At 40.8% G+C, this 21,281-nt stretch overlaps 1 long non-coding RNA gene across 1 annotated transcript; it reads right to left on the minus strand.

The window, feature by feature from the left end:
- Window positions 1–1,534: 1,534 nt before the first annotated feature.
- LOC120559758 lies at window positions 1,535–2,584 on the minus strand. The gene is made up of 3 exons (XR_005639360.1): window positions 2,568–2,584; window positions 2,284–2,323; window positions 1,535–1,670 (listed from the first exon to the last, which is right to left on the minus strand). It is a non-coding gene; the product is annotated as an uncharacterized LOC120559758 (long non-coding RNA).
- Window positions 2,585–21,281: the final 18,697 nt, after the last annotated feature.

The raw sequence follows: 21,281 nt of genomic DNA on the forward strand, positions 1-21,281 counted from the left end.
CCCTCTGCTTCTTTCTCAATGATCAGTCTTTTGCTCTCTCCATCACGTTTGCAGTCATGCTCCCAGCTTTGCGTTGGCACTCCCAGATTCTTTGTTTGCAATTCTGACTCAAAGCTCCCCCCAAAGTCCCCATTGGCTAATGAGTGTTAAGGGAATGTTTGAGTGACAGCTTAGCCTAAGTGCAGGTAAACTAATGTTATAGACTCTGAGTCTGGTTTGGAGGACACACAAGCCACTCCACAGGGGATTCCTACAAGATTAATAAAGTGTAAGTATTGATCATATATATTATCTGTGATCTACGTTGCAAGCATGTTTACTAGACGTTTGTTGTTTCTTTGTGTAGTTCATGGTTAAGTTACTAGCTAGCTAGTAGCTAAAGCTGTTTAAGTTAGCATTTAACGTTAGCTAACTGCTAATGTTATTTAAAACTTGTAGACGCGCCTAAGCTATCTTAGCCGGAGTGGCGTTCGACCCCTTACTCAATGGAGCTGTATTAATTATTGTCTTCTCTCTGTAGAGACCTGCAGGACCCGAGCAGAGCTACGATGCTCTCCCAGGTAACGTTAGCTAGGTCAGTAACGTAGCTATATGGTCTATTAGGAAAAATTATTATCCAGCTACAAACAACTACACAAGCAACTACAAATTGTTGTGGTTGCTATTGGCCTGATAATACACAATGCTAATATTGGTTATGTTGTACAATGTAGTATGTAATATATTATATCTAGAGGTTGACATACAGTACAAATGCAGTGTTAGCACTGCTTAACTGGTTAATCTTTATAGTTTTGTGCTCATCTGTACTTTCCTAGTTATGACAAAGACTGTCTATCCTAACGCTAATTACATGTCTTCTGTTGCATTCGCAAGCAGGTCAGCATAAGGAAAATGTCCATAGTGTTTTTAAAGCCTACACATTTGCTAATATCTACTTAAAGGCAAGTTATTTTAATTGTAAATCACCCAAGCTTAGAAGCCGCAGTTATCAATATGAACTTTGTTACCATTTGATTTGTGTAAGGAACTGTGCTATAATTTTCTATCACAGCTCACATCAGGCAGCAGGCAGACCAACCAGGAGGATGTGGGAGCAGCAGAGGGAGAGGAGCCTTCGGTCTCTCTGTGGAGGAAACACTATGTGTGCTGAGGCTTTAAACAGCCAGGGTATAGACAAATAGCGTATGTATTGATCATATTTTGCTGAGATACTCAATGAGCACTTACAATAACCTTTTTCTTAAGTTTTCATTGGTGTACTTGTAGTTTCTAAGTCCATTGTATGTCAATATATCCTACTATAGTATACTGTCCTGTAATTTAATTTGTTTACATTGTCTTACTGTAATTATATTTTAAAATGCACATAATATATTAAAACAATTTTTTACATTCACCCTTGTCTGTTTGGTTCATTATATAATACAGGAAATAAGGTTGAGACCATTATAATGCTTTATTTTTAGTCCAATATAAAACTTCACATACATAATGGATATTTGAACATATTTTGCTGGGGCCCCGGTGGTATCTGGTCTCCTGAGCTCACGGATGGCCCACCGCTCCAGTCTGGACGACAGCCTTTTCTGCAGGACAGTTCTCTGAAGGGCTGGGATGTGGCTGTAGTCCTTCACTTCATTGACTTCTTACTGTAAAGCTTGAAGTACCTTATTGGATGATAAAAAAGTGTTTGAAATTAGCTCAATAATAAATAACTGTAATAAAGCCTGCACTCTAGAAACATTTTTCTAGCTTTCCTGAACACTACTGGAACACTTATTTCTGGAATATTATTGATCACACTTTCATCCCTACCTCCACGTTGACTACATGTGTAAAATAAGATATGGCTTCCTGTTGAATTTAGCCATCCACCAGGACACATGCACATCACATCAAACTATAAGGATCACTAAGCAAAGTATTTGTCAAGGGCTTGGTGTGTTAGTTAAAGTAGTTTGGACAGTAGTAACAATATCCATTAATTCTAAATATTGTTGACATTTACAACGCTAAAATATACAAAAAATACGTCTGTTATCTGCCATCTTGAAGTAGTGCAAAGAAAGAAGAAAGTGTGTACAGATGGAACATTATCTAATGTATGTGTCAACCTCTAGATATAATATATTACATTCACAGCTTCTACATTGTACAACTTAACCAATATTAGTATTGTGTATTATCAGGCCAATAGCAACCACAACAATTTGTAGTTAGCTGGATAATAATTTTTCCTAATAGATCATAGAGCTACGTTACTGACCTAGGTAACGTTACCTGGGAGAGCATCGTAGCTCTGCTCGGGTCCTGCAGGTCTCTACAGAGAGAAGACAATAATTAATACAGCTCCATTGAGTAAGGCCTCACGAAGATTAGCTCAGTAACGTAGCTGGCTACAAGTTTTAGATAACGTTAGCAGTTAGCTAATGTTAAATGCTAACTTAAACAGCTTTAGCTACTAGCTAGCTAGTTACTTAACACAACGAAACAACAAACTAGTAGTAGTCTAGTAACCATGCTTACAACGTAGATCACAGATAATATATATGATCAATACTTACACTTTATTAATCTTGTAGGAATCCGCTGTGGAGTGGCTTGTGTGTCCTCCAGACCAGACTGAGTCTACAACATTAGTTTACCTGCACTTAGGCTGAGCTGTCACTCAAACTTTCCCTTAACACTCAGCCAATGGGGACGCACCCCTGTAAGACCTGCCCACGTGAGAGCTTTGAGTCAGAATTGCAATGATATCAAACAAATACAAGACCAATAGTTTACAACTACACAAATGTTTTGTTTGCAAGTTTTAAGTTTTACCTTTGAGGTGACACTTTTTTGCTTATGTTAGTGTTTTTTTGTTGATACTTTAGAAGTTTTGCTAGGAATTAAAGGCACAAAAATAATCCCATACGCCCATAAACGCAAACTCGACGACTCATATCAGATCTCCACAAACCAATGGGTGACGTCACAATGCTCTGTCATCGGATTGGAAGTTTTTCAAGAGGCTCTTTCGTGGTTGTCTTTGACTATATTATTCAGTGGTGCGTGGTGGTTTATGGGATGAGTAGTTCCTTCGCTCGGAAATGAAAATTTGTACACGGTCTTGTACTTTAAGAAATAAAAATAATCAGTCAAGCTGGCTGTGCTGTATGAGGATAAAAATTATAGTTGAATAGTATTGTGTGTTTAGTGGAAGAGCACTGTGACAGCTTAGTCATGCAAAATGAGAAAAGGATACTGTTGTACGTGCAGAAAGCAGCACTGTATGACGGTGGTCAGAAAGCAACAAGAGTGCAGAAACGAAGTTAATATCAGTTTGATATCAGTTTGACCATGAAAGTAAGTTACTTCTCAATCTGTGACGGACAACAGTGGCGCATTGTTCTTTCTGACCATCAGCATAGCTAAAGTCTGCCTAACAACTGATCAAGAGGGCGTGTGCCAAAAGACTGGGACCAGTCTGTGCACCAACCAGGGGAGGCTAAGTCTAAACCACGGTACTCCTCCAACTTTTAATAAACAAATCAAAATGCTCTTAGAGACTGATATATGAATTCATGTATAAGCCAGGAATTTCAGTCTGATGAGAGAAGCCTGTGTGCCTGCTCAACTCGGACCCGTGTACACGTTTATGCTCTTATGATTTTACTTAAATAAATATTTGTTAAACTTTTAAACCCTCTCCGCCTACTTAGTGGATTTTAACACGCACAGTACCATTGACTTTTTTTGGATTTTCTGTTCATTTCTTTGGTATGGCGGTTAACCGCAACCCCCTTACAAGAGTAGCGTAAATTAGAGTGCCCGTGTGGAGAGCAAGCGGTAACGGAGAGCAGCGTATGAATGCTGCTGTGAGGAAAAGCGAGAGGAAAAAGAGATAGCAAAGATGATGTAAAGTAAACAATAAAACAACAAGCTTGAGCTTCTCAAGACACAGTGGCTTTATCTGTTGTCAATACCGCCGGTAAAGTGAATGGCCGTTACCCCCCCGATAAACATCGGCTTAAAGGAGAATTCCGGCCAATTTTTACGTTAATCTTGATCGCTATAGCTACGGAAAGTACTTTCGGTAGAAAAACCCAGACCCGAATCAGTGCAGGTAACACGGAGAAGCTGCAGCTACGTATCACAAGCGGCCCCTGAGCTAAAACGGCAGTGCTCGAGTAAGTTTAGAGTGCCTTTGTGCCTCTTAAAAGACACAAAATGCAATTAATATGTATGTGCCACATGAACAGGGCCCTTACGTGTCAACAAGATGCGTTTTCAACTCAGACATTGTTTAAATTCACCTACCCTGGTCCCTGTCTCGATCCTGCCGGTAGCTAGCTTGCCCTGCTAGCTGATAGCCGTTAGCTGCTAGCTGCCGTCTGGTGAGTGTATTCAGCCAGGCATCTGTGATAATCATCCCAATAAAAATCCACGGAGCGCCCGGTGGTGTGGCTATGTCTCCCAGTTACTGAAGGCTAGCTTTAGCTTGTGCTTGGACCAGCAAGTTCATCTGCCTGTTTCCCCTCTGTCTGTCAGTCTCGTTCTTTCCAACTCTTGTGAGTTCTGCTAGTTCTTCGTCTGTATACTCGGGTTCGAATAAATAAGGACGACCATCAAACTCAAAAGGCTCTTCCGTGTGTTGTAGCTATATCTGCTATATTCTTCATACTCCAAGCTTCTTCCCTTATAAACAAGTCCGCTTTTCACTCTTCACACACTACGCTCCAATCTGCACACTACAGTTTACCTTTTTCTGCTACAACTGAATTCCCAGGAGACAGCGCGATGCAACAGCTAAGCTTCAGTAACGCTATTGCTGTGCAAGCCACAGACATCGTTTATCCCGTTTCCATGTAGTTACATAGTCACTGATATGGTCATAACCACTACAGTGCTCAATTACCTATTTTGAGGGGGAAATAATCTAAACCTTCGCGATGGCGCATGATCTGTCCTATGCAGGACATCCACCAGCTCCACCGGGACCTGCGGCGGTAAGCGTAGTGTTTCCATTTCAGCTCAATGTGAGTCTTTACTGTGTTTTGCTGTCATTTATGGCCACTCTGCTTTCTCTCATCTCCGTTGATCTATTCCACAGACAGTTCAGAAAGCTCTATTGTCAATAAAGTAAAAAGAAAAAAAAAGGTTTGCCGACAATGCCAAGGAAAGACGCTCCGCAGCACAGCGGTCTTAGCAGCTGAGCAGACAGAGTGCTCTGTCTAAGATAACCAATATAAGCTGCTCTGTTTAGGCTTCAAAACGTGCATGCAGGCTGAGATTCAACCGTTCAGTTTTGTCAGGATTAAGCTATAAGCAGAAGGAAACTCCGCTAGCTGCTAGGCTAATGTGCAATGGTAAACACTGCAGCGTTAACGTTAATGTGTCCACGTCCACCTCAGCTCAATGGACTGTCCATCCTCATGTGCAAAGCTGAAGTTACGGGCAACTTGCGTTTTTTTTTCTCTCCATAAACTCTTGAATGTAGGATAGAAGACAGTCGATGAGGGTAACTACACAATGATTATTGCTTTCATTATACGTCATATCACACAATATCTGTTCTCCTGTAAGTTACGCGAGCTAAAGGTAAAAAAAATAAATATGCGGTGATGGCAGTGATGACGTCACGACCGCGGTTGTGGCACGTCACCGCCGGTATTGCGGTGATGCGGTTATCGTCACAGCCCTACTTTAGATATGGATTTTTCCAGACGTCAATGGGAGAAATTAATGGGAAACTTACTTCTGGAACATAAGGTCTCTCGGAGGAGGGGCGGGACTGTTGAGGTCTATTGTTATTAATTGCTGCCGGGTTGACCCAGGTGATCTCTGAATTGTCATGACCAGTGATATACCTATGTAGACTGGCTTGGTTTCAAGTCATCCTTCGACTCGCAGACATCCACGCTGGATAACATCCACTCCACTGTGTCGGACCACAAACTGCGGGTCAGCTCTCTGGAGGCTAACGCCACCAAGGTTGACCAGCGGCTTCAACAACTTGAGACTGCTTGCGCTGCTTTGCAGGGAGAGAGCAGGGCACTCGCAGTCAAATTGGCGGACCTGGAGGGACGCAGCAGGCGCCAAAACATCCGCATCATCGGCCTGCCTGAATCGATCGAGGGCCCTTGTCCATTGGCTTTTTTCTCTCAGTTCCTCGTTGATGTCCTCGGCAAGGAGGCCCTCACTTCACCCCCTGAGCTGGACCGGGCGCAGCGGAGCCTCGCACCCAAACCTGCGCCGGGAGGCAGACCACGGCCCGTCTCCTGCTCTTCCACCGCTTTCAAATTAAAGACTTGGTGATCCACGAGGCTCGCATGCGAGGTGATCTGTCCTACAAAGGCCATAAGGTCCGCTTCTATGATGACTACAGCCCCGACGTGCTAAAGCAGCGCCCCGAGTACAAGACCTCCATGGCCGAACTGTATCAGCACGGCTACAAGCCGGCTCTCCTTTACCCAGCGAAGCTGCGCATCACCATGCCTGACGGGGAGAAGACCTGGCTTCTGTCTGCTTCAGCGGTGGACACATTTGTCCAGGGTTTACACAAAGATCCGTAAGCAAGTGATCTGGCATATTTTCCTCTTGTTATCTTATCCCCTTGTTATTTTTTCAGTGCAGTCTATGGCTTCGTGAGTTTTTTTTTTGCTTCGTCTCGACCTGTAAACTTTTTTTCTGCCCCTGACACTCCCCATATAGGCTAACTGATCCCATCTTTCTGAAGGCTCTGGCCCCCAGCCTATTTTTAGAGACTCTAGGAACCACAAGTAGCTCTGCATTCTGGGAGCATAGTGCTCTACTAGGACAATACGGTACTAGGAGCTCTTCTAGGTATGATGGTGCTTGACCATTTAGAGCTTTGTAGGTCAGGAGGAGGATTTTAAATTCGATCCTAGATTTCACAAGAAGCCAGTGCAGAGAAGCCAATACAGGAGAAATATCTCTTCTCTTAGTTCTCGTTAGAACACGCGCTGCAGCATTCTGGATCAGCTGGAGAGTCTTAAGGGACTTATTTGAGCAACCTGATAGTAAGGAATTGCAGTAGTCTAGCCTAGAAGTAACAAATGCATGGACTAGTTTTTCAGCATCGTTTTGAGACAGGCTATTCCTAATTTTGGCAATGTTAAGAAGATGGAAAAAGGCTGTTCTTGAGGTTTGTTTTAAGTGGGCATTGAAGGATATATCCTGATCAAAAATAACTCCTACATTTCTGACAGTAGTGCTGGAGTCCAGGGTAATACCATCCAGAGTAGCTATATCTTTAGATAATGAAGTTCGGAGGTGCTTTGGTCCCATCACAATAACTTCAGTTTTGTTTGAGTTTAACATTAGGAAATTGTGGGTCATCCAGGATTTTATATCTTTAATACACGCTTGAAGTTTAGCTAACTGACCACTTTTGTCTGGCTTAATTGACAGATATAATTGGGTGTCGTCTGCGTAACAGTGAAAGTTAATTGAGTGTTTCCTAATAATATTACCTAGAGGAAGCATATATAAGGAAAATAGAATTGGTCCAAGCACTGAGCCTTGAGGAACGCCATGGCTAACTTTAGTGTACTTGGAGAGTTTATCGTTAATGTTAACAAATTTGGATCGCTCAGAGAAATAGGACTTAAACCAGCTTATTGCGATTCCTTTAATGCCAACTAAGTGTTCAAGTCTCTGTAACAGGATGGTATGGTCAATAGTGTCGAATGCAGCACTAAGATCTAATAAAACAAGTATGGAGACAAGTCCTTTGTCAGCAGCAGTTAGAAGGTCATTAGTAATTTTCACCAGTGCCGTCTCTGTGCTATGATGCATTCTAAATCCTGACTGGAAGTCTTCAAATAGATTGTTCCTATGTAGAAAGTCACATAGTTGGTTAGCGACTACCTTCTCAAGGATTTTGGAGAGAAAGGGAAGGTTAGATATAGGTTTATAGTTGGCTAAGACTTCAGGATCGAGGGTAGGTTTTTTCAGAATAAGTTTTATCACAGCTATTTTAAATGACTGCGGTACATGACCTGTTAAAGACAAATTGATCGTGTTTAGTACTGTGGTGTTGACCACAGGTAGTGCTTCTTTAAGTAGCCTCATTGGAATAGGGTCTAAGAGACAGGTAGTTGGCTTGGCTGAAGAGACCTTTAACATTAATTGTTGAAGGTCCATAGGATAAAAGCAGCTTAATTATGTATCAGGTCTTATCGTTCTCTCCAGTCCTCCTGCGCCCAATGGTGAGCTGTTAGAAGTTGAGGGCAAAAGGTGATACATTTTATCTCTAATTGTTATAATTTTATTGTGGCAATGCGAATGGGATAAATGACATTTAAAGATTTCCAACAACGCCACTTGGGATAGGCCCAAGACCTTTAGAGCACACAGGTTCGTTCCACTCGATAAGTAAAACACGTGGTTCCCAGTTTACAAAAATACTTTATTTTAATAAAATGTATATATATATATATATATATATTTTTTTTTTACCATAAAATTTTGCATGCATCACAAATAAGAAAAAGAAAAACCTAATCAGGGGCTGAGGCCTACTGGTGGGAAGAGCAGGTGAAGGGGAAGGAGAATTAGTAAAACTAAATTAAAGAAAAAGGGTTCACCCAGACACACAGTGATGTCACCAAATCCAAGGAAACACGGCACACAAGAAGGAAGACCACCACCACCACCACCCACGTCACCAGCACCACCACCAGCCTGCAGCCACTGGAACGGACAAACAAAATAAGGTTACAACAGAATTAAACCCAAAAATGTACAACAAAACCTACAACATAAAACAGGAAATAATTCACAAATCAGCTTAACAAAACAAATTTGCTTAGTCCAAACAATAAAGTAAAGAACCCAATTTACTTAATTCAAACAAGTAAACAAAACAAAACAATTTACTTAATTCAAATGATAAAGTAAAGAAAACAAAACAAAGTAATACAAACTAAAGGATTAACTCCTCAGTCATTCGGCTAAAATTAAAGAACTAAACAGGTTAAAAGTCTGGTGTCGGCAATCCACCATGCAAGCCAACTGTAGTCCAAAGTCCAGCAACCAAGTAGCCAAGCAGTAGACACGTTGTGTAGTTCACGGGAGAAACAAAGCCGTATATTTAGCAGCAGAGAGTATGCTGTGTAGTTAGCGGCAGAAACAGCTGTACATTTAGCAGCAGAGAGTAGGCTGTGTAGTTAGTGGCAGAAACAGCTGTACATTTAGCAGCAGAGAGTAGGCTGTGTAGTTAGCGGCAGAAACAGCTGTACATTTAGCAGCAGAGAGTAGGCTGTGTAGTTAGCGGCAGAAACAGCTGTACATTTAGCAGCAGAGAGTAGGCTGTGTAGTTAGCGGCAGAGACAGCTGTACATTTAGCAGCAGAGACAAAAAGCAGACAAAGCAGCACGTTTAGCAGTAGACAAAGCAGCACGTTTAGCAGTAGACAAAGCAGCACGTTTAGCAGTAGACAAAGCAGCAGCGGCCCCAATCAGCTGGTGGTGGAGTCACGCGTGAATCACCACCTGTAGACTTCGGCCAGCTGTCAATTAGCATGGCTAAGCTACATTAATCAAGGCTTTTGGGGGCTAGATTTAAGGTAGCATACCTGTTTTCAAAGTCAAACCTGCACAGGGAGAGGGAGGGAGAGAAAGACCCACACGGCAGCCGACATCTACCTGTGACCACACTAGCATTAGCTACAGGATAGCATTCGGTTTAACACAGAGAGAGAGAGAACGGACACTTACCACCGTTTGAGAGAACCAAGGAATAAAACGGAGCACGGCGCACAGAGCACTCGGTCGCTGCTCTGCAGTGAAAACACGCAGGCTAAGCATGAGGACAAAGTGATAAAAAGACGAAACGAAGCAATAGCTGCAGCAGTAGCGCGGAGCATTACCTGCACAGCCCAAACACCTGACCCGGAAATATGCAGAAGTGGGGACGCGAGAAAGAGCAAGACGACCCTATTTCTATGCTGCTACATTATCATTAAAGAAGGTCATGAAGTCATCACTACTCAGAGCTACAGGAATGGATGGCTCAGTAGAGCTGTGGCTATCTGTCAGCCTGGCTACAGTGCTGAAAAGAAACCTTGGGTTGTTCTTATTTTCTTCTATTAGTGTTGAGTAATAGTCTGATCTGGCAATTCTGAGGGCCTTCCTATAGGTTTTCAGACTATCTTGCCAATCTACACGAGATTCTACGCCATTTACTTTCAAGTTTTCATGAGATTTGTTTTAATTTGCGAGTTTGGGAGTTATACCAAGGTGCTAGTTTCCTTTGCTTCATCGTCTTCTTTTTGAGAGGAGCGACCGACTCTAAAGTTGTCCGTAGGCAGGCCGTAGCAGCGTCTACGAAATTTTCAAGTTGGAAGGGACTAAAATTAACATAAAGGTGTACGACAATGAGTTAAGTGCTGTTGCAATATCTTCCTTAAATTTAGTTATAGCACTGTCAGAAAGGCATCTAGTGTAGAAACTTTTCTTTAATTTCTTATGGTCTGGTAATAGGAATTCGAAAGTTATTAAAAAATGATCTGATAATAAAGGATTCTGCGGAAATACTATTAAATCTTCAATTTTTATTCCATATTCTAGCAGGTTGAGGGTGTGGTTAAAACAGTGCGTGGCCTCATGCACATTCTGACTGAAACCAGTTGAATCTAGTATTGAATTGAAAGCAGTACTAAGGCTATTGCTGTCATCGTCCACATGGATATTAAAATCACCTACAATAAGTACTTTGTCTGATTGAAGGACTATACTTGATAAGAACTCAGAGAATTCAGATAAAAATTCAGAATACGGACCTGGTGGGTAGTGATGGGCGAACGAAGCCTTGTGAAGCCTCTGAAGCTTCTTCCTGATTGTATTGCAAAATGATCCGAAGCATCAAAGCATCGAAGACAACACAGTGACATCTAGTGGTCAGGCAGCAGAAATGACAGCGGCTATGAACTCGACACAGCCAAATGAAGCTTTCAACACAAACGTAGGAGAGACAGAATGGACACATGCATATGGCACGACATGACTGAACTTGAATTAACCCTTGTGTTTTCTTCCCATCAACCTTGAAAGAAACACTTTTTCCCGACATTTTTGATGCCTTTTTGGCATTCGTTTGTTTAAGCTTTTCCAACGTTTTAAATTGTTAAATTTTTCTTCTACACATTTTCAGCGCTTATTTCTATGCCCCATATTTTCTGATATAAACCAAAAATGAAAACGGTTCAATGTTACCCAAGTCAACACAAGGGTTAAATGAACATGACAATGACGGAATTAAAAATATAAAACCTATGTTTGAATGTTTGGATATAACATTATAATATATAAACTATATATAAACTACTGTGATCAGGATTTGAATGTAAGCCTATGTTTAATTAGGCTAAATATGGATTCAATAAACTGCAGCAACAATGCCACGTTCTACCGCTATGTAGAATTACGTACAGGTGTATGTAAGTATAGGCTAATTTCTATTAATAGGCTAATCAAATAAATTGCAAGCCACACTCATAAACCCGCGATGTTCCAGTGAATTCTAACGGGTCGTTGGTAAGCACGCAGCGACATGAATCCAGCAAACCCATCCGGAGTCTCAGTGACGTTCGAAGCTTCGGACGTCATCAGTCACGTGCTTATTTCAATTCGATACAAGCTCCAACACTGGGTTTCGAACCAGTGTGCTTTGCGGGAGTGATACAAGCTTCGGTGCCTCGGTGTCAAATGTCCCATCACTACTGGTGGGCGGTAAACAACAACAAATATAATTGGCTGTACTGTTTTCCATGTTGGGTGTTGAAGATTAAGAACAAGGCTTTCAAATGAGTTATAATTTAGTTTAGGTTTAGGATTAATTAACAGGCTTGAGTTGAATATGGCTGCAACTCCCTCTCCTCGGCCTGAGAAGGCATTTGACCGTGTCGAATGGCCCTATCTGTTCCACGCATTAAGACGCTTTGGATTTGGCAACATATTTATTTCTTGGATAAAGCTCTTATATACATCCCCCCCTAGCCTGTGTCCGCACAAACAATGATTACTCTGATTATTTCCCCCTCAATCGTGGATCTCGGCAGGGCTGTCCACTTTCCCCTTTACTGTTTGCCATCGCCATTGAACCTCTGGCGGTGGCCCTCAGGTCCAGTCGGTTACGGGGCATCTGGAGGGGAGGTGCTGAGCACAAACTTTCGTTGTACACGGATGACCTCTTACTGTTCATCTCTGACCCAGACAGATCTGTCCCCCTTGTGTTGGCCACGCTGAAGGAATTTGGGCAAATTTCTGGTTACAAACTAAATCTTCAGAAAAGTGAGCTTATGCCAATTAATGCTGCAACCGCAGCCTATCCCCTCTCGTACTTGCCATTTAAGACGTCTTTAAGTAATTTTAAATATTTAGGCATTTGTGTAACCAGAAACTACTTAGATTTGTTCAAATGTAATTTCTCCCCTCTGCTTGCTCGACTGACTCAAGACTTCCACCGTTGGTCTCTCATACCTTTATCTCTGGCTGGCAGGATAAACTTTATTAAAATGAATGTGAAATGAATGTGAAATGGGTCCATGCTTCATCTATTTGCGCCTGGCATGGGGTTTTGCAGTGCAAAGTAATTCATAGAGTTCACTGGTCTAAAAGCAAACTATCTCGCATTTACCCGGGCACCGATCCAAATTGCGATAAGTGTCACTTATGCCCAGCTAACCTCAGTCACGTTTTGGACCTGTCCCGCTCTCTCTCGGTTCTGGAATTCTGTATTTGACTCACTCTCGGCCATCACATCTACCAAAGTCCTCCAATCACCCTTAGTAGGCCTGTTTGGTATCCTGCCCGCTACCAACCCACTACCATCCTACTTTACTGAACTGGTGCCTTTTATCACATTATTAGCGAGGCGTGTCATTCTGATGCACTGGAAGAGCCCCCACACCCATTGGATAAGGGATGCCTTATCCTTTATGAAATTAGAGAAAATCAAACACTCCCTCCGTGGCTCCAATGAAAGTTTTTTTTAAGATTTGGCAACCCTTTCAAGAGCATTTCAACAGCCCCCTGATCTGCACCTTCTTGTGGCTCCTGGCTGGCTCATGTTCTCTCCCTGTACTACCAGCACACAGTATGTCTCGTCTGTGAGTGTCTTTTAAGTGTCTCGCGTCTTTTAAGTGTGTTTTTTATATCATATATATATGATATATATATATATGTTTTTTTCCCATTGGTATTATGTGCTTCCAGGTTTGTGATTTTGTGTGGGTATTGACAAACTTTATCCTCTTGTTTTAAGTAACACCACTTTGTTATTAGTGCTTACCTCACCTCATTCAATGGTCTTAAAAAAAATAAAAATAAAAAGGCAGGTGAAGGTGGTGTTCCCGCAAAGAAATCGAAATAGGCCTATAGCTCTAAATTTCAACAGTGTTGGGCGCAACAATTTACATACATGTTAGCTAGTCATATCGACAACCTCCACACTTTTTGTAAGGTGTGTCGCAGTGATTTTAGTCCCCCCCCTAACCCCTACCATGCCCCTGCACAGATCTCCCAGAATGTTGGCAGGTATGGTCTGCAGTGTAGTTAAGACACGTCACTGATAAACCATAGATTGGCTTTATGGTCAAAGATAGTTTTTGTATAATTAACTTCAGTCTCTGCCAGAGACGCCTGCTTTTAAAAGTAACGAGTAACGTAAAAAGTTAGGAGTTAAGGAACACGGATAAGTGGCGGTGTGCTAACATTACCGGCTAACCAGCTGGCCTTTAACGGGGATTGACTGCACAAACAGTTGTCCTTTTCCGATGTTTAATCAACAGGATTTCATAAATAAACTACATAGATTCCCGTTGTAAAAGTGTACGGAGGACTAAAAATGACGTAAGGAATAAATAAATAAATAAATGCAGAAATATAGTGAAAATAAATACATTTTGGTAACATAAATGGCTATTTCTGTATTTTTACATGTATTTATTTATTTATGCATTTCTATATGTATATATTTATGTATTTATACATTTATTTATATATTTATGTATTTATATATTTATTTATATATTTATGTATTTATTTATTTATACATTTATTTATTTCTGTATTTCCACATTTCTACATTTATTTATTTCTGTATTTCCACATTTCCACATTTATTTTTTCCTGCGCCTGTATGCTAATTGAGTGGGGGATGCCAACATCAGTCTGAAGAAGGATTGGTTAGCTGGGGGCCGTGTTGCTAACCAGACAGAAGCAAACGATCCATCTATCCATCTCTGGACGCAGGCTACCTATGAATGCTGCAGCTAGTGTGTTATTGAGAATGAGGAGATATCATCACGGCACAGCGCCCCGCCCCTAGAGATCCCCCTTCCGCCATTTTGAGCTGAATGTGTTCATTGTTTGTGTTGGTAGCAGAGGAGGTTCATCTGTTTTTTGCTAGTCTAGATTCAAGAAAATTAACTATTTTAGAATTCCTGGAAGACACTGCTGTGTCAAAGACTGCTTCAGTTCCACACACGATTTTCGTGGAAACCTTAGGAACCATGTGTTACAGTTTTTTCGTATCCCTACATGGAAAAAGCACAAAGGAGAGCATTTGTCCGATGTGATAATGAGACTTCGGATTTCTTGAGTGACTGCAATTAGAAAAAAAGGACATAACTTTCGACCACATCTCCCTGTCGATGAGTGTGTTCTCTGCATTTTCATTTGGGTAAGTTCTCTTAAAATCTCTTTAAATGTGTTTGTGTTGTCGGCTCTTAAAGCCACGAAGTACACCTAACGTTGTTGCCTAGCCTGCTAGCTAACTACAGTTGTAAGCAGTGAATACACCCATGCTAATCATTTAACATTAGCCTGTTAGCTGGGTCGCTGTCTTTTGTGACATTTGTGTTTGTAAAGTTTAATGTCCGGTGGCATTTTCATTTCTTTTTATAAGCAGTTACTGTATATGCGTAACGTTAGCAGAGATTTAGAAATGTGTGTGTTTATCTGTTGTAGCTGCAGGATGGGTAAAGCTGCTCCTGTTAACTTCACTAGCAACATTAAATGAAAGCTAACACTTTTTTTAAATGTAAAAAGTATAACGTTCCGTAACGTTACGTATTAGCATTCATAACGATAAACATATTTTTCTTGTGTTTGCTGTCTTTTAACAGGGACTAAGGAACAAACGGAGGCGGTCACTGAGGATGGAAAAGCAAAAGACAAGCAGGGAAACAGAGGCCAAAGAGAGATGTTGAATAGATTATTTGCTATATTAGAGATTGCCATTCAAAAAATAAATGCATTAAATTAACTGGTTTGTCTGTCATTAAGTATTTTGGTGTGTATATAATATAAACTGTTTTTCCATCAAATTATGACCTGGACATAGTAAACTTCTAACTGAATAATTATAGTCAGAGGCTACCTGTTTTAATAACTCGTTAGGTATACAAGCTCTACAAAGACACTAACGAAACGTGTATCTTTATTATAACATTTATTCAAACATGACTATATACTGTACACTAGTATATTCAACATGAAGCGAAGATCAGACTCAGTTGCCGATAATGGTGTTGCCTCAGGACTGCAGACAGAAGGAGAAAGCTTTAGGTTAGCTAGTCCAGTAGTTATTCAGCCTGTCCTGGTATGATTAGAATTGTATCAAGTATATTTAAGCATACTGTAACATGAAGGTACTTCATTTACTTGAACATACTTGTTACTGTAGTGGTGTAGTTTATTCATCATGGTCTTAACTGACAACTTGTAGTGGGTGTTTATCAATGGTGTTGTTGACTTTTCATACGTTGGATGTAGCCTTGTAGCTTGTGGTTTTACAGTACTATTTAACCTTTCTCACTTGCAGTTTACTGCATATCATACTGCCTGTGGCAACCTCTATTAGCTGGTAGCGTTTACTTTGTGGGTGCTGATTATATTTTGCACTGCATTTGTTTGAAAGCTAGAAGCTACTGGACAATGAGCTAATGTTACGTGTATGCAGTAAACTACAAGTTAATGTAGCTACTGTAAGGTTGCCTACCTTTGCACGTTGCGGGCAAAGTTCCCGACAGAATATTCTCCTGCAAGCAGACTGACGCTGATTCACCTTCTCCATCTCAACAAAAAATTGAACAGAACTGTTCGTTCACAGTTCCACATCAATTTCGTCCAGTGTTTTGAAATGCAGCGCTCTTACATTGTTGCCCCTGGCAACCGATAGTGTAGGTACACCAAGATGGTGGACGGGCTCAGACACCGCCCAAATCGTGATGTTACAGCAAGCTACCATGACGTATGTCCTCATTCTCAATACGGTGTAATGAGTTGGGGCGGTGCTTAAAGAGCAAAGTGCAGGTTGAATTCATAACTGGGTTTTGACTGAATCTGGTTGATCTTCTGGAGCTGGAGAAATAACGTTTATCAGTTTGTCAAAACATCCAACACCAAGGTTTTTGGAATAAGCTGCTTTAAGTGAATTGTGTATGATCACACTGTGGCAGGGTTGGGGGGACAGTTGATGGCGAGTGAAGATAGTATGGACGAGGGTGACCGTAGTAAGGAAAAACCTCAAAGGAAGAGGGGGCTCAGCGAGTCAGACGATGCGAATGAGCGAGTGGTGAGGCAGAAAATGGATCAGGAAGGACTGAAAGTGCTGGTAAAGTTTAAAGAGGGTCATGATATTAAGTCAGTGGGGCCTGTGGCTCTCACTAAGTTTTTGCGCGAGAAGGTGTGTGAGATAGTCAGAGCTAGAGTGTAGTTTGATGGTGATTTGATGATAGTGTGTAAAGACGAGGGCCAGCAATTGAAAGCCTTAAAGCTGAAGAATGTTTGCAAAAAAGAAGTTCTTGAGGTGAAGGACAAAATGGCAGTAGGAGTGGTGTGTAGGGGAGTTATCTATGGTATTCCCATAAAAGAGGATTTGGGAAAGCTTAAGCATTGAGGGAGGACGTGCGACTAGCCTGAAGAGGCTCAAAATGTGGAGGTCTGGAGAGAAGGTTGATAGTCTTTCAGTATTAGTGGAGTTTCAAGGGGAAGAACTGCCTAAATATGTCACTGTTGGATATATGAACTTCAATGTAAGGATGTATGTGCCCCCTCCGTTGAGGTGTTTTAAATGCCAGAAATATGGTCACATAGCTGCTTACTGCAAAGGCACTCAAACTTGTGGACGCTGTGGGGGAGAGCATGTCTATGGTACATGTGGAACTGGGGTGCAAGAGAAGTGTGTTAACTGTGGGGGAGCGCATAGTGTTGGGTACAGGGAGTGTGAAACCAGAAAGAGAGCAGTTGAAATCCAGCATATTAGGGCTGAAGGAAGGCTGTCTTATGCTGAGGCAGCTAAGAGAGTTCCAGCTGAGCCAAATTTAGTGAGACAGACAGCAAGAGCTGCTAAAACCTCAGATGTTGATGAGGAATTCCTGATTGTTAAGAAGAAAGAATTTCTGTGCTTTATTGCGGAAGTTATTAATATGCGACGCCGCAAGGCAAGACAAAGGTCTGAGAAGACAGCTATTGTGGTTAAAAGTGCCAATAGGTATCTGGGTATCAAAGACATTACGTGGGAGAGCATTTATGAAGAACTCCAGAACAGAGATAAATCTGAGAAACCAACATCCTTATCACAGCCTGTCTCACAGTTGCCTATGTTGATTTTACAAGCTAAGACTTAAAAGGAAGAAAAGGAAGGGAAGGAGGGAAAAGGAAAAAAAAGAAAAGGAAAAAAAAAAAAACACATTTATTTTCTACAGTGGAATGCTAGAAGTTTGGTGGCAAATGGGCAAGAGCTCAAGAGGTTTATCTCCGAACTAGAGATTAAACCTGAGATTATTTGCATTGTTGAGACATGGCTGAAACCTCATCTAAATTTTGTTTTAAATGGATATGTGTGTGAAAGAAGTGATAGGAGTGATAGTAGTGGGGGTGGATGTGCTACTTTTATTAAGGTGGGGGTTCCCTACAGGGTTTTAGGTAAGGGTGTAGGCTTAGAGTATTTAGTTACTGAGGTTTGGTGTGACAATGGTAGTTTAAATATTGTAAATTTTTATAATCCCTGTAAAAGACTTGATATTGATGCACTGGAGTTGGTTGAAGGGCAAGAAAGTGGCAACGTAATTTGGTTAGGAGATTTTAATGCACATAGTTCTTTGTGGGGAGGGGATAGAACGGATCATAATGGTTTGGTTTTAGAAGAACTTATGGATAGGAAAGGGTCGGTTTGTTTAAATGATGGGTCACCTACTCGTATTGGAGTGAGAGTACAGTCTGTATTGGATCTGACTTTAGTTTCTCAGTCCCTTGCAGATCAAATAATATGGGAAGTTTATAGTGAGACAACGATTGGAAGTGACCATTATCCGATTTTATGTAGGATGGGTAATAGGAGCTGCAATGTGAACCAGAGTTTCTCTGAAAGATGGAATTTTAATAAAGCTGATTGGATAATGTTTACAGTTTTAAGTGATAGGAATATGGGTCAGGTTGAGGTGATGGATGATGTGGATGAATTTGCAGAAAATATTAGTGTATCTATGGTGGAAGCTGCAAGAGGTTCTATTGCCGAGTCGAGGCCGGGAAGTACGAGGCGGAAATTGGTACCATGGTGGACAAGTGACTGCACGCAAGCAATAAACACTAGAAATAAAGTATTTAAATAGTTTAAAAATAGTTTAAGCGTTTAAAAGTATATGGAATATAAAAGAGAGCAGGCTAAGGTGAGAAAAGTAATTACGAAAGTAAAAAAGAATTACTGGATAACATATTGTAACACTATAGGACGACAAACCTCTGTAAATGATGTGTGGAGAGTTGTTAAAAAAATGAGTGGGGTGCGGCAATCTTGGAGTTATCCAGTCCTTAAGAATGGTGAGACTATGGCAGTGAAGGATGGAGATAAAGCAGCGTTAATGGTCAAAGATATAGCTAATGTTCATAGTAGTTTTAACTTAACTGAAGATGAAAGACATAAAAGAGAGGCAACAAAAAGACAGTACCAATATCTTTTAGAAAATGTAGAGGATCGAGATGATAGCTTGAATGCAAGTTTTTCACTAGGTGAACTAAAGAAGGCTGTGAGTAAGGGAAGGTAACAGCAAACGGAAAAGATCGAATAAGTTATGCAATGTTGAAGCATCGTAGCGAAGCTCTTCATACTGTATTGGAGTTATTCAATAAGGTATGGGAACAAGGGACAATTCCAAAGAGCTGGAAGATGGCTGTTATTTTCCAATTAGAAACAGGGGAAAGATCCTACTGTGGCTTCTAGCTATAGACCAATTGCTTTGTCATCCCACCTAGGTAAGATAATGGAGAGAAGGATTGTGGAGAGACTGACTTTTTCTGTTGAGTCTCGGAATCTGATATCGTCGTTCCAAAGCGGCTTCAGGAAAGGAAGGTCAATTATGGATCCAGTTATTAAATTGGAGAGTGATATAAGAAAGGCCCAAGTGTGTAAAGAAGTAGTAGCTGCTATATTTTTTGATATGGAAAAAGCGTATGATATGCTTTGGAAGGATGGTGTGTTAATTAAAATCCGAAGGCTTGGAATAGACGGGAAAATGTATTGCTGGATTAAGGATTTTTTAAGCAATAGGCAAATTCAGGTGAGGATAAACAGTAGCTTCTCTGATTGTGTTTTTGTGGAAAACGGTGTACCCCAAGGAAGTGTTATCTCACCAATTTTGTTCTCTATTATGATAAATGATATATATGATACACTTGATTATGGTATAGGCAAATCATTGTTTGCAGATGACGGCGCTCTCTGGAAAAGGGGTAAAAATGTTCAATTCATTGTTAAAAATTTGCAAAAAGCTATCGACTGTGTAGAAGAATGGGCTGGGAAATGGGGATTCAGGTTCTCGGTTGAGAAAACCAAGGTAGTGTTTTTCTCGTTTAAAAAAATTGAAGAAAGGTTTACGTTGCAATTGTATGGTAGAGATTTAGAAAGAGTAAAATGTGTGAGATTTTTAGGTATGCTTTTTGATTCTAAGCTTACCTGGCATAATCATATTGAAAAGGTAGTTAACAAGTGTAAAAAAGTCATTAATATAATTAGGTGCTTGTGCAATAAGGAGTGGGGAGCAGATATGACTTCAATGAAAAGATTATATGTGGGATTAATTAGATCTATTGTTGATTTCGGGTGTGTGGTTTATGGGTCTGCTGCAAAGTCTGAATTAAAGAAGCTTGATGTTATTCAGGGTTCAGCCCTCCGGATATGTTCAGGAGCCATGAGAACCTCCCCTATATCAGCGCTTCAGGTTGAAGTAGGGGAAATGCCATTTGAGTTGAGACGACTGCAAATGTCACTGTCATATTTTGTTCATCTAAAAGGACATATGGAAGACCATCCAACTAAAAGTGTCCTCATTTCAACATGGGAGCAGGCAAAAGAGTAAAGAGAGAGCGTTTAGTGCAAGTATACATGAAAAGGTAAAAGCGGCTGTAGAACATTTTGAATTTGGTCCATCAGTAGTCTATCCACCGCACCCGCCGTGGCTGCTACCGGTTCCAGATACTGATATAACTTTGCATGAAAAGATAAAAAATTATAAGGGGGATAGTGGACAACTGGCTATGAGGTATGTGGATAACTATTATGGGTATGTGCAAATTTTTACTGATGGGTCAAAGCAACCAGATACAGGGAAAGTGGCAATTGCATATGTGATACCAGAGTTTGATATTAAGTTTTCTGCAAGAGTTTCGGATCATTTATCAGTGTTTTCAGCAGAGTTGATAGCTATTGTGATGGCATTGCAGTGGGTAGAGCAAAGTAAACCGATAAGAGTAGCCATATGCTCAGACTCGTTGTCAGCCTTAGAAAATTTTAAATCAGGTAACTCATGTGAAAGGTCTGATATTGTGTGTGAGATATTGATGTTGTTGCATAGTATTCAAAATGGGGGGACGCATGTAAAGTTTGTTTGGGTTCCGGCTCATGTAGGTATGGTTGGTAATGAGTTGGCAGACAAGTTTGCTAAACAGGCTTTGAAAGCGACAAATATATCTATTCAATGTAAAATATCAAAATCAGAGGCTAAGTCAATGATTAAAAAACATGTTAAAAAGTTGTGGCAAGATAAATGGGACAGGGAAGATAAAGGGAGGGATTTTTACATTGTAAATCCTGAAGTGGGTATGGGTCGTTTAGTATTAAGGTGTCGAAAAGAAGAGGGAGTTTATACAAGAATGAGACTAGGGCATACCAGACTAAACAAAACATTACAGTTAATAGGAAAACATAATACAGGAAATTGCGAGATATGTAATGTGCCAGAGACAGTGGAACACGTCTTTATGATGTGT

Source organism: Perca fluviatilis, chromosome 5 (genome assembly GCF_010015445.1).
Source record: "Perca fluviatilis chromosome 5, GENO_Pfluv_1.0, whole genome shotgun sequence".
Classification (NCBI taxonomy): domain Eukaryota; kingdom Metazoa; phylum Chordata; class Actinopteri; order Perciformes; family Percidae; genus Perca; species Perca fluviatilis.